Genomic DNA, 15,291 nt, shown 5'->3' on the forward strand with positions numbered 1-15,291 from the left:
CCATTTGTAGGTGGGCCACGATGCCCATTCGTGTATAGAATGTCTCATAAACCCGAGGGTATCTTGTGGTGGAATGGAAGTGCTTTAGGGACAACTCCATATTAAAGTTGATATTTTACCCTTGGCTTTTTTGCCTAATTTTTTACATTACCCTGGGGCTTATGTTAAACACCTCTTATTCCTTCCACCTCCCCTACAAAAACATAAAAACTGAAGGGATTCTGAACATCTCATGGGTTGTCAGGGCTGCTTGAAAGTGTGGGGAATACTGGACAATTGCCCTACTTTCACCAGAGTCCCAATTTACAGAATGGCAGAAGTGTAGTAAAATAGAATGCTGTGCTTTTGGGGCCCCTATTTTTGCCCCGTTTTGGCTAAAATCACCCAAATGGGTAAGCATGTAAGCATAAAAGACAAAAAAGGCATCACTTCATTATTCATATAGTAAATTAAATTTTACTGTTTACCAAAAATTCCTGATAGCACACCTATATTCTGAAATCTGCCCTCATGACAACACTTTCAGGCATTTGCAGAATGCTGGTATTTTAGTGATATTATAGGTGCATATTGTGTCAGCACCACAAATGGGGGTCAATAAGACACTGTTCAGGATGTTTAGAAAACTTGGATTTTTGGAAACAAAATTTATTTACCAGGGTCCAATCAGAAATGCTTTTGTTGGTTTCAATATTATGCAAATACTTAGAATAGTACTTACAAAGTATAAACAGTAAATTCCCCTTAAAGGTGTTGTTTTTTTTTTAAATCTAAACACACACAGGTACTGCCCCCTTGTGGTCCAAGCCAACAATAAATGACACTGCAACACAGAACTGCAATTAGCAGCCTAGCAGTGAATGGATTATTTAGTAATTAAGATGGGAGATGCAAGAACAAATATTTATTGGTAATTTTCTTTTACTAGTTGTGATACTTGTGTAATTAAACAAAAAAAAAATCAATTGCATCCCTACAAAGAAAAGGTTAGGGAAAAAAATCCAGAAAGCTCTTCTCTGTGGTCTAGGTTGAGATACATTGGCCCTGATTCATTAAAGCTCTCCAAGGCTGGGGATAATACACTTTCACCAGTGAAGCTGGGTGATCCAGCAAATCTGGAATGGATTTCTTCAATGTCATTTGCTATTTGCTAGCAAATGCTTTGAATCCATCCCAGGTTTGTTGGATCACCCAGCTTCACTGGTGAAAGTGTATTATCCCCAGCCTTGGAGAGCTTTAATGAATCAGGGCCATTGTAACAAAAGGCACAGCTCCCCTTTGATCTGGATAGAGTGTTGAGGGTTATTTGTTTTCCCTGAATCACTATGTTCATTCCTAGTAATAATAACTATTCTCCAGAATGCAGACAGTTATCTACAACAATTTATGCATTAGCAAGCCATTAGTCTCTCTTGCTTGACAAACAAACTACTTTTCTCTTTTTCTATCTCTATATAATATATTATAATTATATTATAATAAATATAATTCTTGGGATATGTTCTGTAGTCCATATGGGTTAACTTGGCAAAGTTGACAACATTTCTATCATTGCACATATCCATGCAATTCACTTGCAGCATACGTACAGCAATAAAACGTATAAGAAAATGGATTCTTCCTCATTTCCTGGCTACATTATCTAGCCTCTTTCTCCTTACTTTTACTGTCTGTTGACCACCTTTCATGTATTGGATTTCAGTTCTTTCAGCCACAAAGGTTCGGCATTAAATGTGTCAGCGCTGCGTAATTTGTTGGTGCTATATAAATCCTGTTTATTAATAATATTAATAATAATAATATGTGGGTATTACCTAGGGCAGTTTAAGGGAGAATCTAGTCCAGAAGACAATGTGAGAATCACACTTGTTCTTCCTTTTACTCTCTATGGCTAATCTTGGCCGCATCAAGATGCTATAACGTGCAACGTGTTTTATTGGAGCAGGGTATTTAAACAGAACAAGGCTTGAAAAATACTTCTGATGGTGCACAACTCATTAGCAGAGTCATGGGTCATGCTTTATGGCCTGTACCCCAGGTTATTATCTGTCTTTTGTTCATATCACAGATTACTGTTTAAACCTTAACACCCATTTATTAGTGATTTATTAATCCAAGGTCAAAGTGTCCTCACCTCTGGCCTTCTAGCATAGAGCTTAGAGGATATGCCATGCAAAAGGTGTCCTTAGAGGTCATGTTCCTCTGAGGATGAGTAAATTATCTCTAAGTAACATGTCAGGATCTGTTATTAAAAAATTGGTAAGGCCAATTGGTTGACCTTTTCCAATGACTGGGACAGGGCTACCACATCTTACTATAATTGGGCTGCCTTGTGAAGGAGAATAACACCTTAGTTCCTTCTAAACTTTCATAAACAATGATAAAGCTAACTCTTTTTAATAAATATTAGCCTCATAAAAATACTATCTGCTAGCATGGCAAGAAGTGTCCTATATGTGCAATTTTTAAAAATAAACTTTTATGGTTTGTTTTTTTTTAATTTTTGAAGTTTCTTCTTTTGCCCACACTTACTTTATGCACACCATGGAAATTCTGACTGACAGGCTTATCCTACATCCTCCTGGGACATCTATGTCAAATATCCTGGGAAGAAGTTGTTTCCAAAACAAGATAAGAAGCTGCATCATATGGGGGAGGGGAAGTCATCTGCAAGAATCTAGAAAGGGAGAGCTGTTGGAGTAAAAGATGGTGGCATGGGATGGGTCATACAGCAGAAAAGAGGTAGGTGAGAAGCAGACAACGTGGGATTTGCTGGTCTGCTACTGCTAGACAACTAGGTAATGAGACAGGAGGGGATCTGGAAGGATGCTTCGAGGCTGAACTCCAAGCAATGCAGATAAATGCAGCTAGTGGACTTATGTCTACCACTAAAATGTGACTTGATACTAAAATCCCCCACACAACAGTACTCAGGCAGGGAGATAGTGGGAAAAGGACTAGGAACCATGCAATTTTGTTGATGAGGATCTTGCAAAAAGGAAGGGTGCAGATATAGTCTGACCGGCCTTGTCTCACTTTATTGTCAGCACTCTGAGGGATGGAGAGATCAGTTTCTACCTTGTACCATCTATATCTGTGAGTGGGGAAGACCCGACAACTGGACAGCCATAATGAACTGTGCACATCAGTCAAACAGTAACAAGAACTGGACAGCTAAAAAATGAATCTGCTCCTCTGTATTGAAGTAGACAGAATATGTGGGACCCAACACATTGAATGACCAAGGATTTAAATGAATATTTAGGACTTTTTACTTACTAAATGGAGCTGGATACCTTAAAAATGTTTCTTGCATTGCCCAATAGAGTTGAGATCATTTAAGTATATAGTGTCCAAACCATAGGCTGGTGGCTTCAGCACACCAAAGTGCTTCGGTAGTCAGTTTGGATTGTTATGGGATAACAATAAAGCTGCCAACCGTGATATCAAAATACATATCCTAGGGGCTTAAAAGATGAAAACTGCTGTACCTAGGCATAATTCATATACGGACTAATGTTTGAGATAGACTTGTCAGGTGATAGAGTTTCCAGCCTTTGTGTACAGTTTCCATCTGGGTTTTTTTATTTAGATAAACCTGTATTCATAAATACAGTACACTCCATGACTGAAATCAGTATAATAAAAGCTGTTCAGTTATTTCCTTTAGCAATAAGGGAACTAAGAAACCCCCCACCTCCTTCCATCCTTTGGTCCCAAATTGCAGGATTAGTCCCATACAGTATAACAGTAGCCAGCAAGCAATTATCACTTTACTGTGTGTTACATGTTGCTTCGATTACACTTGTAACATATTATACCAAGAGGAATTATTACACTCTGGAAGATTTAAAGCCATTTAACAGTTATACACTATTTGATCATTTTAGATAAGGATGACTTAATCCCGAGCAATTTTATCCCTAATTACTGAGAGTAGCTGAAGGTGACATTGCCAGCTTTCTTCGTTTAAATCAGATATATGTCTTCTTCGAATAAACGTGTGCGTTTCATGGCGTTGTGCCAAACGTTTTACTCAGATACATTAAGGAAAATAAATGGTGGTCAAATCACAGGAAAAAATATGACAAAGATTATATTACACACGATAGTATCGGTTTTCCAGTAATGCAGTTCACCCGTCTTACTCCTGATCTCTAGTGAAATTTGAAATAAAGGATTTTTCTTTTTTTTTTTTAACATGACATGAAATACCAAAGTTTTGATTTAAAAGCAAGAGCAAAATGCAGACATATTATTTAATATATTTTTTAGATATCTCATGCCTCAAATGAGAGGAATAAGAGAAATTAGTTGGGCTCCCAATGCTAACTCAATGTTGATACTTTTGAAAGCAGGGGATCAGTTTGACATAGAAAAGTAAATAATATTTTGTGATAGACAAGAGACTACTGTAGCATCTGCTTAGAGAAAGTAATAAATGCAATTACTCATTTTTATGTTATCTATATAACTTTTTTATTTACCACCTGAAAGTATCCCATATATTTCTTGGTGAAGACCCCTGTGCAAAAAAAGGCCTGGTTAGAGATAAGTTTGGGTCATGGACAAAAATGAAATCAGTGGCCTTTTTGGCTGAAATACCACTGGCCCTGTGACATGACAAACTTAATAAAGTAGTGGATACTCTTCTCTTTTGTGACTGTCTGCTTTTGATGTAACATATCAGTTGAATATACTTCAATGAATGTCAGGCTTTTCTGTCCAAGTGTCTGTTAATGTATTACATTTCCAAGTCTCATTGATCAGTGATATTGATAAATGGCCCAGTGTCAGTGAAAGTAAAACCTGCACCATTGTCAGTGGTATATAGGTTTACAACATGCCTCATTGCCAATAGCAGTAAAAAAATGCCACAGTGTCAGTGATACAGAGACTCTGCACTGGTGATTAATAGGAAATCAAAAAGATCTTGCATCAGTGGGAGTAATAAATATTGCTTATGATGCAGGAGAGGCTGTGGGCTCATAGGGGAAATGTCTGGTGCTCCTGTGGAATTGTAGAGTACTGGACAAATGTGTAGTTTGCCCACCCTAAAACCCTAAACCTTCCATCCAAAACTTCAAGGTGGAAGAGTCAGGAATATTAAAAGAAAGATCTCATTAAGTATCCAAAACAAGACAGGAGTTTGACTCGGGGCTAACTCTACTTGTACCTAAAATATCATATGTGGGTTGACTGAACATAATGAAAAGATAAAGAAGTATATACAAATCACTATAGAATCCATTCATTATAAAGACAGGTTTACCTATCATTATTTGAGACATCTTACTTCCATTCCATTGCAGCAGACGTCACAAATTCTTTGCCATCTTAACAAACAGACCTCAAATTTTCTAAATGTGGTCTTGTGGTAGACATGAATCTTTATAAGGCCACAAAGATGAAACTGTTATGAAATTACTACCAGTATGCATGTACAAATGTTTTCTACCAGAAGAGCCTGGGTGCAATTAGAGGGACATCATCAAGTTCTAAGCAATTTGGTTTATTGTGTAAACACAACATCTAAATTGTGGGTGGTGGGGAGAAAGTTGCAAAGTGGCCACCCATGACTTTAATATTGGAAGAAACCAAAGCCATGTAACTGTCATTGCCACAACAAAGGGAAAGCACAGTTTGAGAGAAGTTGTTTCACGAGGGTTAAGGAATTTCAAGTTTACTAAGTATAATAAAATAAGGATATAATGTCATAGTAAAGGAAAAAGTTCTTTTCTCCACACACAATAAGAGCATTAAAAAAGTCAAAACATCTTGTCCATATACACTTCTATTTTCATTTAAACTCCACATATGTAAACAATAGTAAATTTCCAAACTTCCTAGCTCTACTGCAATATTTGTCTCCATTAAAGTATTCTCCAATACAACATAACATGGTGCTCTTTGAACTGGAACAAAACTATTGGTAGGTATGAAGTTTTTCTATAACCAGTGAGTATGCACAGCTGATTATGGCTCACACTTACCCTTATTTTTTGCACTGTACGGAGATGAGAGCACCAGGATCCCTGCATGCCCTGGCTGCATCCCCTGAAGCCACCATCTTTGCCACTGTCCTCCAGGTCCACTGGGTCTAATAGATCAGCCACTGGCTAATCACTGATGATGTAAGCTCATAGCATGTACAGGAGGTACAGTTTCCTATTTTCTGGCATCCAGGTACTGTAAATACCTGGCACATGCACTATGCTGTGTAAGCAATTAAAAAGCCATCAGGAGCTGGAACCAAAAACCTATACCTCCTGGTGAGATTGTGTTTTTTTGGGTTTAGTTACACTTTTTTTCTTTGTCAAGTGGCTTACAAATTTAAGCTTAGTTCTTATCCTTCATGATCAAATCCATGTAATTGGCACCATCAGCTTCTGTATAGATTCAATCTGCCAAATCTCTTAGTGCCTTCCTCTGTGGGGTTTGGAGAGGGGGCTTGCACAGTATAAATATAGAACAGGCTGTAATTCCTGGTGAAGCAAGTTAATACACAAGAGCCTGAAGATTCATTTTACCATTTCCACTGAGGTTTCTGGGGAACTGGGTTCAATCCAGCACCATCCCCCCAGTTAGAGAAACTGCAGGTATAAATGATGTAATAGTGTTAAAAAGTAAAAAAGGCCCGAAGCCAAGAGAAGGAAGAAAAAAGGTTCAGGGACTGCAAGACAATGTGACAAGGGCACCCTGGTAGTGAAAGTGTAAAGAATGTACTGGAAGGTGAGGTGGGATCAGAGTTAGTTGGTGGGTGGAAGGGTAAAAGGAGGGGTCGAAGAGTTGTTAAAAGGGCTGAGGTGAGGGTCATAGTAAGTTAAGGCTGGTAGGTGACAAGTTTCCTGACTGTAGGTCTGGTGGTGTTTGTTTTAGAGTGGTGTGGTGGATTTCTGGAAGGTGCTGGAGAGTGTGGGATGCCCATCTATGGTATGGGTGTCCTGGGTCCTGTAAAAAGGGGTGGTAATGAGGTGAGGGAAGGGTCTGTGTATGGCAGATACCGGCACCTGAGAAGGGTTTGGTGGCTGGGAGCCCAAAATATCAAGCCATTACAGGCTTGGGTTGCCTAACATTTTGGTTATTAAAAGTCTTCCAGGAACAACAGCCACAAAAAGGTTGTATTTTGGTATGGTTAAGTTATTGTAAAGTGTGCAGTTATTGGGCTGGACAGCTAATGGGGGTTGGGGTTGAAAGGAGGCATAGGGCTACCCTAGTCATGCTCCAGGGTTTAGGCAAGAAAACACACTAGCACAATTACCTATAAGTTCTAAATGTTTTATATAATTATTTTTTTTATTTTAGGGTACGGAAGACAACAGTTTAAATCCCTGCCTACTTATAATTTACTATCTGCACAACACTACGAGGAGAATTTCCCTCGTAGACAGATGTCCCCAGAACATAATCATAAGTCATTATCACAGTCTAAGTTCACTGTTGAGGGAAGCTAGTTAATCTATATGCATGTTTTTCAGATGTGTAAGGAAATCGGAGTCTGTGTCCATAATGCAAATTCAATGCAGAGAGTGTCATGGGACCCTAATGGTGCAAAGGCAATCACTACTGAGCTACCATGTACCATGAGCTATACAATATGATATATTCCAGTTTATGTTAGATACAACAAATTACTGTGTAATACATTACAGTGGTACCCACCACTCTCTTTGTCCTCCTGAGATTCACCAGGCAGATAACATTTATGGACCCAGTCCAAAGGTTTGCTAGCAAACTAATATAGGACACTAAGGTCTTTTTTCAGTCTCTTCATTTTACCAAAGGACCTATTAGAATTTCACATTTACAAACCAATACTAAGAAATCAGCCACTTTTGTGGTCTCCTCGTTTGACCGTGAGCTGGTTAATAAATATCAACTCTCCAAATGAGCACATGCATTAATTAAACTGGTGAAAGGTGACTCTGGTAAGTCAAGACTGTGTACATTGTCATTGTACTGAGAAGCTCAGCAAGGTCACATCAGTCACCTGCTCAATGTCGATGCTGGGCGTAAACTTCTTTTTATTCATCTCTACAGTTTTAACACAACATGGTTTTTGTTATTCTTTTCTTGTTTTATCTGGTACAGTACAATATTTTCCAGAAACTGGCTTGCAAGATAAAATGAATCATGAAATGCATGATTGCACATATAAAGCTGACTGAAGCTGCAGGCCAGGTGAGCTTTTGATGTTCGTATCTTTCGTCATTTACCAAAGTCCTAGCTTGTCAATGCCATCTAAATGATTGTATAGCAAACTGTTCTGAATAGGTAATCAAAGAGGAAGATGACTAGCAGGTGAACTTTTAACTGAGGACACTTATTCTTTATCAGCCCCTGTTATGGGAGACATTCATAGTCAGAGATTGTTATATTAAGTTATGTTAAAGGTAAACTATTTTTTATATTTGGATTAGTACTTAATTTTACTGTTTTTTGGTACAAGCCAGCCTCCTCAGTATAAGAAAGGGGGCTGTGGATGTCTAAGGTTATAAGGGTAGCTTTTCTTGCCAATCTGGCACTGGTGGCTCACATGTTAGTCACAAGGGGCACTAGCACAGTTGCCAGTAAACGAGGTACAGAAGCATAGGTCAGAGGCAAAATGAGTTGGAGGTCAGCAACTTGCTGGCAGATGCAGTACAGGCACAGTAATGTTGGCAGGTGCTGGCAGAGGGGGTACAGAACAGTAGGCAAAGCAGGTCAAGAAACAACCCAGATTTATTTATAGTTTAAAAAAATTCATACAAAAGTAACGTGAGGGTGATCCATGTGACAAGGTCAGGGTGCAAGCTAAGTTGCTTTAGGTGATCCAGGAACACAGGTCAGATTAGGTGCATACAGAGCTTTAGACCAATTAGCAGCGAGTAGTTTAAGAGGAGTGCCTAAGTGCATGCACATGCATGCACACGGGTGTGCATATAGAAGAATAAGCATGTGTGTTCTCAAATATTTTCTTGCAAGCATGCATAAAAGCATGAGCACGAGCCCAAACCAATCAAAGCAGCAATAGGTTCTGCATATTGGAACCTCCTGTATATCACTCACATTTACTGCCCCCATCTTTTATAAACAATTAGGTGTACATTAGTTAGGCATTTTATACCTAAATAAACTGTCCTGCTGCTATCTAATTTTGCACTGCTGTATCACTTACAGTAGTCCCTTGATCCTTACCTTGCTGTCTGTACTTTTTTTCTCTCGAACATTTCAGCCATTTATTTTTTTAATTATTTTATTTATTTTGCACAGCTCTATCATCGGTGGATTAAATAATTATTTTGTAATTAAATAAATCAGATTGGGGTGCTGCTGCTGTAAGTGAGCCAAGCTAATTTTAAAAGAAAAAAATCACTTCCACTGGTTTGCTTTGCTGGGGTCTAACATGCCTACTGTTAAGCCAGACCTATAGTTCTTTATTCAGGGAAGTTTATTTTTTGTGCTGCTTGGAAAGCTCCTTTGCATCTTGCATGGGTTATGCTTTCTTAAGTCATAACTCCATGAAATGTTTTCCTAAATAAAACGAGTAAAGCTTAGAACTTCTGTATGTTTTTTGTTTTTGTTTTTTTTTTGTAGTCTATTGGGGGAATTTTCGAAGTGAGAAATGATAAAACTTCTGTGTTTCTTTCTGACTGCACTCCACCTTTCTTACACTAGTGTAAAATGAAGAAGCAGTAAGTTGACTTATGCCAATGGAAATCAATCAGCAGATTCAAGGCTGCAGATTTAGAACTAATGTGTAATTAATTCTTTACTCCATCTCACAAAATTCCTTTTCCATTCTGTTTAAAAAAGTATAACATGCCTTTTATAACAAAAGTATAACATGCAAGCAAACCCATTAGCTTGGGAAAAAAAACTAACCTTCTCCCTTCTGTGATTTGCTCTTTATTACCTTCCCTGTCCTTAGTGTTGTTGTTTACCATTACAACCCTCCTAAAGTCCACAATGTGATTGCAAATATTGAGCATATATATTATAGTAGGTACATGCTGTAAATCCTCTCGTATTACACACCTCACAACTGTCCATGTTTCAAAAATTCCTCAATTTAGGTATGATTATACAAACAAATGCAAAAAAAGTACTACTTAACCTGTGAGTAAAAGTGGTATTTTGTACTAAATCTTTCATCCAGCCTCTAAATTATTTGATTATTTCAAAATATGAAAAAAAACATAGAAATTTGTCTATGTGCCCATTTTTAACCAATCATTGTTTGCTTGGTCTCTTTTTATGGTCTGTAAAATAGGGGTACATCAGGGGTGTGACGTTTCCTTACATACTTTGAGATAAAAGGTCCCTATTTTCTCTCTCCAAAAACTGGGATCTATGATATCACAGGACTTAGGTTTGCATTATGCCAGAGAAATGGGGGGGGGGGGGGTGTTCCCCCACCAGGATTTTAAATCAAGCAGCAATAAGAATTAGGGTGGCATGGCTAAGAAAGGTTTTTCACCCCGGAAAACACAGGATGGGTGTCTTTTTCTTCATCGACTTATTTCATTTGTTTTTAAATACTTGCACTGCAAATTTCCTTTGTCTCAAAAAAATGGGAGGTATATAACATGGCGAGTGATGTCAGACTTAGTTCTAAATTAAAGGTGCACTTAAAATAGCCTTTATTTCTGATACTTTATAAATAGTCATATTCTTTAGCTGTATAACATCCTCTTCCTGAATCACGTTGCTGGAAATAAACCAAGTATTTTTAAATTATTAGTGTGGAAAGGAGGTATAATTGTACCCACTGTTAATAGAAACATAAAAGCTAATATTAAGCTATAAAAAACAAGGATTGTGTGACATGTACTGTAGATCTTATTATAGAATAAAGAACTTAGAATTAGTGAACACTGCCCCCTCGTGGGTATTTAGAGGATTTGTAGATGAAAATGTTTCCAATGAATTTAAATTGAAGAAGCTGTCTTGGTGGGCTTGGTGAAAAGGCCTCTCACGAATGTGCAGTCTAAAACCGCGTGGGTCAATACATTTGCATGTGTTGCGCTTGTAGAAATGTTGCAGTTCTTCCTTAGGAGTAGGAAAATCCATTATGCACTCAGAAACCACATCTCATCCAGGAACTATTGCGCTACAGTGTGAACACGTTTGCATGCACAAAATGCTTTCTAAGGCCCCCTCGAACCTGTGTAGTCAAAAACTGCACAGCTGCCTGCTCCCTGCTGCAAATTAGTCTGAATGGGACCTAATACTTTGGAGCACAGTTGAGCGCACATTAAACTGCCACAGTTTACGACATGTCTGACATTAGTCTTAAGGTCACTCTGCTTAAAATGAACCAGTCATTTGGATAGGAATAATTTGGGTGAAGGTAGTAATAGGTATAAAACTAATACAATGCTACCTCTGCCCAGCTGATAAAGAATATAATGTTTTTCTATTGCATGACTTCAAACAGTGGATCACCCACCACCACACCACATTCCAGCAACAGCCAAGTGTCTTTTATTTGTAGGTCATCTTCTGCAGCACCTTTTGGAGTCCACAGGTATGTCACTAACTCTCTCTCAAAGGAACTCACAACCTAATGTTCCTGCCATAGTCATGTCTCACCAACATAGTGTATAACCAAGAAACCCAAAAAAACAGGAGAAGAAAATACAAACTCCATGCCCATAGTGTCCTGGTCAAGATTATTAGCTGAGCCCCTGGTGCTGCAAGGCCAGAATTCTAGTCATCGAGCAATCATAGTGCTGGAATGTGGTTGGTATTTCTATGTCATTATGTATATTGCCAAATCAGTGGTGGTTCTGGTTGTGCATTGTTTGTGATGATGGCAGTGACAGCGGTGACATGATATGTTTTAACTCAGACCCCAGAAATAAGTACTATTAGTATTTTTACTAAACATTTATTATTGTCTTTTCTTTGTGGACATTCCAAGCCAAGAAAAACTCATTAGTGCAATAAAATGTGTTTAAACTGTGCTTAAACTATTCAATCAACTATTGGATTCTCACACAGATGGCTTCTCAGGGTCACTAGGAGGTAAGTAGAATGGACTTCACAAAGCCTGTGCTCTATACCATATTGGCCCTGCTGCCAGCATCATCTTTGGATTTCCAAGTTAAGCTTTTGGTTCCAGGAACACAAGATTAGAACAAAGGTGTGCAGGGTGTACTGGTGCAGTTATGAATTAATTAAATTAGTAGGCTGTGCTCCTGTGTTATTCTCTAGGTTCAGTTTTGACAGGAACTAACCTTTAAACTAGTAGCCCAAAGAGAACACCAAATAGTTTTAGGAATTTTCAAATTTAAATTCGATTCAGATTTTTGAATTCCCATAAACAGCAAAATGCTGAGAAATGTCAGTATCCAAACTAAAAGTGGGTAACAATCTAGGCAGGAGCACTGATGTAATTCCATATCCAAGCATTTTTTTCTGGGGGGCATTGTCGATTTTTCAGAAAATAAAAAGAAACATTCTTTTGTAAGAATAAACAGTATCATAAAATCTTACTGTCACAGATCCCCACAGGATCAGGGGATCTGTAACCACTTCAGTGTCACCCACCTTGCAGTCCCCTGCTGCCAGCACCCTCTCTGCTTCTGGATCCAACTCTCGGCACACTTTCTGGTCCAGGTCATGTGATTCTTAGTCAGCTGCTCCCTTGACTCAGAGGACTAGGGTATTCCACAGAGGCATTCCCTCTGCTGGCAGGCACGTGAACAAAACCTGAAGCTATCTCAGCACCAGCACTCCCCCTGCTGGTGGGGTTAGTGTCTGCAGCTCACATGATCTACACTCATCACATGACAACCCCTTTTTAAGGGAGTGACTTGGCAACAGGAAGTTGCCTGGACAAGGAGTTCCTTGCGGTTCTACTCCCAGGTTTCCACTACTTCAGTTCCTGCGTGTTATTCCTGTATTTTCTGTATACCAACCTTTGGCTTGATTCCTGACTACTCTTGATTGCTGCCTGCTTTGACCTTTGGCTTGTTTAACTATGCTTTTGGATTTCCCTCTGGTACTGTGTTTTGGTTCCTGTTAGTCAGCAATCACCTGCCTTGGCGGGCACGGGGGCCGCAACCTGGCAGTAGTTAGCCGCACAACAACCTCACCACTAGAGGCTCTGGAGAAGGCAAGCTACTGCTTGGACCCTGCGCCCCGTGCACTTCTCCACCCACTGGGTTGGTGATACATTGGGTCCACCATTTGGCCCTGTGGAGCTGTGACAGTTTGTCCAGGCGATGGACCCCGCTGACAATCAGCTTCCTGACTCCATGCAAGATTTGATGCAACGGATACAGCAGCAGAAGTTGTTGCAAATAAAGCTGGTGGACTTTCTTCAAAGATATGAAGAATGCCTTAACGCACTCCAGTCGGTCCTTAACCAGTCTCCTACTTTAGCGCCTGCAACCCCAGCTTCTGTTCCTGTGACTCCAGATCTGACTACAGTCCCGGCCTCCATGCCACCCTACTTCACGGTCTGAATCCCCACTCCTCCTTGCTACTCCAGTGACCCCAACCTCTTCGAGTTGCAACCCTGGAATTTCCCCATAGAACGAACCAGGGTGGCCTATTTAATTTCCCTCCTGACAAAGGAGGCCCTGGCATGAGCATCACCCCTTTGGGAGAAGGGGGATCCTGTTCCTAATTTCTTCAACATCTTCTTGCAGACGTTTCTGTCAGGGATAATAGGGAGGGGAGGGAAACAGAAAGGTTATACTCAGTACTAGGCCTCCAATGGCTAGGGAAAAGGAAACAGTCACCCCTTGCAGACACCCTAACCTAGCCCTAACTCCTAACAGTATGAGTATCCCCTGATGGTGGGAATACTCATACACATGAACCTAGGCCCCACTAGCCCTGTATAGCCCTAGGAGTAGTGACTGGCTTGAGACTACTGGTTCCTTCCCTTATGAAAGACCCAGTGTCTCCCTGAGGCCTAGTAAACAACAAAAGAACAACAAAACACCAAAAGTAATTCAACTTATCTTAATAGCAGATATATAAGCAGGAACTCAGGATGGCACAACACACCAGCTCTTCACATCCCAGCAGTGAATATCAACCATATAACATGAAGTGTGAGGCCAGACTAAATGGAGGAGCAGTAATGACCACCAGCTGCACCTGATACAAGGGGAGTGGTCATTACAAACAATAACACAGAAACAAGTAAAAACAAAGAGACTGTCAGATAACCTCACATGCAGCTTGTCTGACAGATCCTCTAACTTCAGTCACGGAAGGGACCGTGACAGTTTCAGAAGGTATTCGATGTACTTGGTACTCGAGCCTCCTCAGCGGCATCTAAAATCCTGCACCTACATCAGGCCTCTCTCTCTGTTGGCCAGTATTCAGTCAAATTTCAAACACTGGCAACAGAGTTGAACTGGAATAATGAAGCTTTTGTGAAAGTTTTCTTGAAGGGCCTTGCAAGCCATATAAAAGATGAACTTGCCGGTAGAGACCTCCCATCTACACTCGATGACCTGGTATTCCTCTGCATTCGGGTGGACATTCGTTTCCAGGAACAAGTACAGGAGACACAGAAAGTCCGGCATCCTATTGAATTGGCTTCTAATTTCCAAACCCCCCATGCAAATAGATCAAGCTCTACTGTCTTCAAAAGAACTGCAGGGATCAGAATTTTTGCATGTATTGTGCCGGAAAGGGCCACTACAAATCTAGTTGTCCACAGAAGGCCCAAAAGGCCAGTGCCTAGGGAGATTGGGAGAGGGTCCCCTAGGCAAACTTATTTCCTCTCCACCTACCAGGATTATGTTTCCTGTACCAATTTCATGCAAGGGCTACAGTTTCTGGTCCCAGGCCTTTCTGGATTCCGGCATTGCCAGAAACTTTATAAACCAACAACTGGTGTCACAGTATAGGATTCCGGTGGTCCCCCTATCTAACCCTTTAGTGGTCTCTGTGGTGAATGGAACAGTCTTGCCTGGCACTATTCAGCATGTGCCACTTACTATGAAGCTCGGGGCTTTACACGCTGAAACCATCTCCTTTCTTGTCATCCCCAGAGCAATTCATCCTGTCCTGCTCCGGTTGCCCTGGCTCCGCAAACATGCTCCGGTTATTGAACAGAGTTTCTTGGAGTGCCACTTGCTTCCAGGAGTGTCTTCCCAGGCTGCTCTCTTTCCAGCAAATCTGCTCTGCTGCTGCTTGCCCACTTACTCGTTTACCGAAACTATACTGGGGAATTGCCTACGTTTTTAGCAAGAAACAGGCTGAGACGCTACCACCGCACCGTCCTTAGGATTGTGCCAATAATTTGGTCCTTGGCTCTTCTCCTCCTTGGGGCAAAGTGTA

This window comes from Pyxicephalus adspersus, chromosome 2 (assembly GCF_032062135.1).
Source record: "Pyxicephalus adspersus chromosome 2, UCB_Pads_2.0, whole genome shotgun sequence".
NCBI lineage: Eukaryota > Metazoa > Chordata > Amphibia > Anura > Pyxicephalidae > Pyxicephalus > Pyxicephalus adspersus.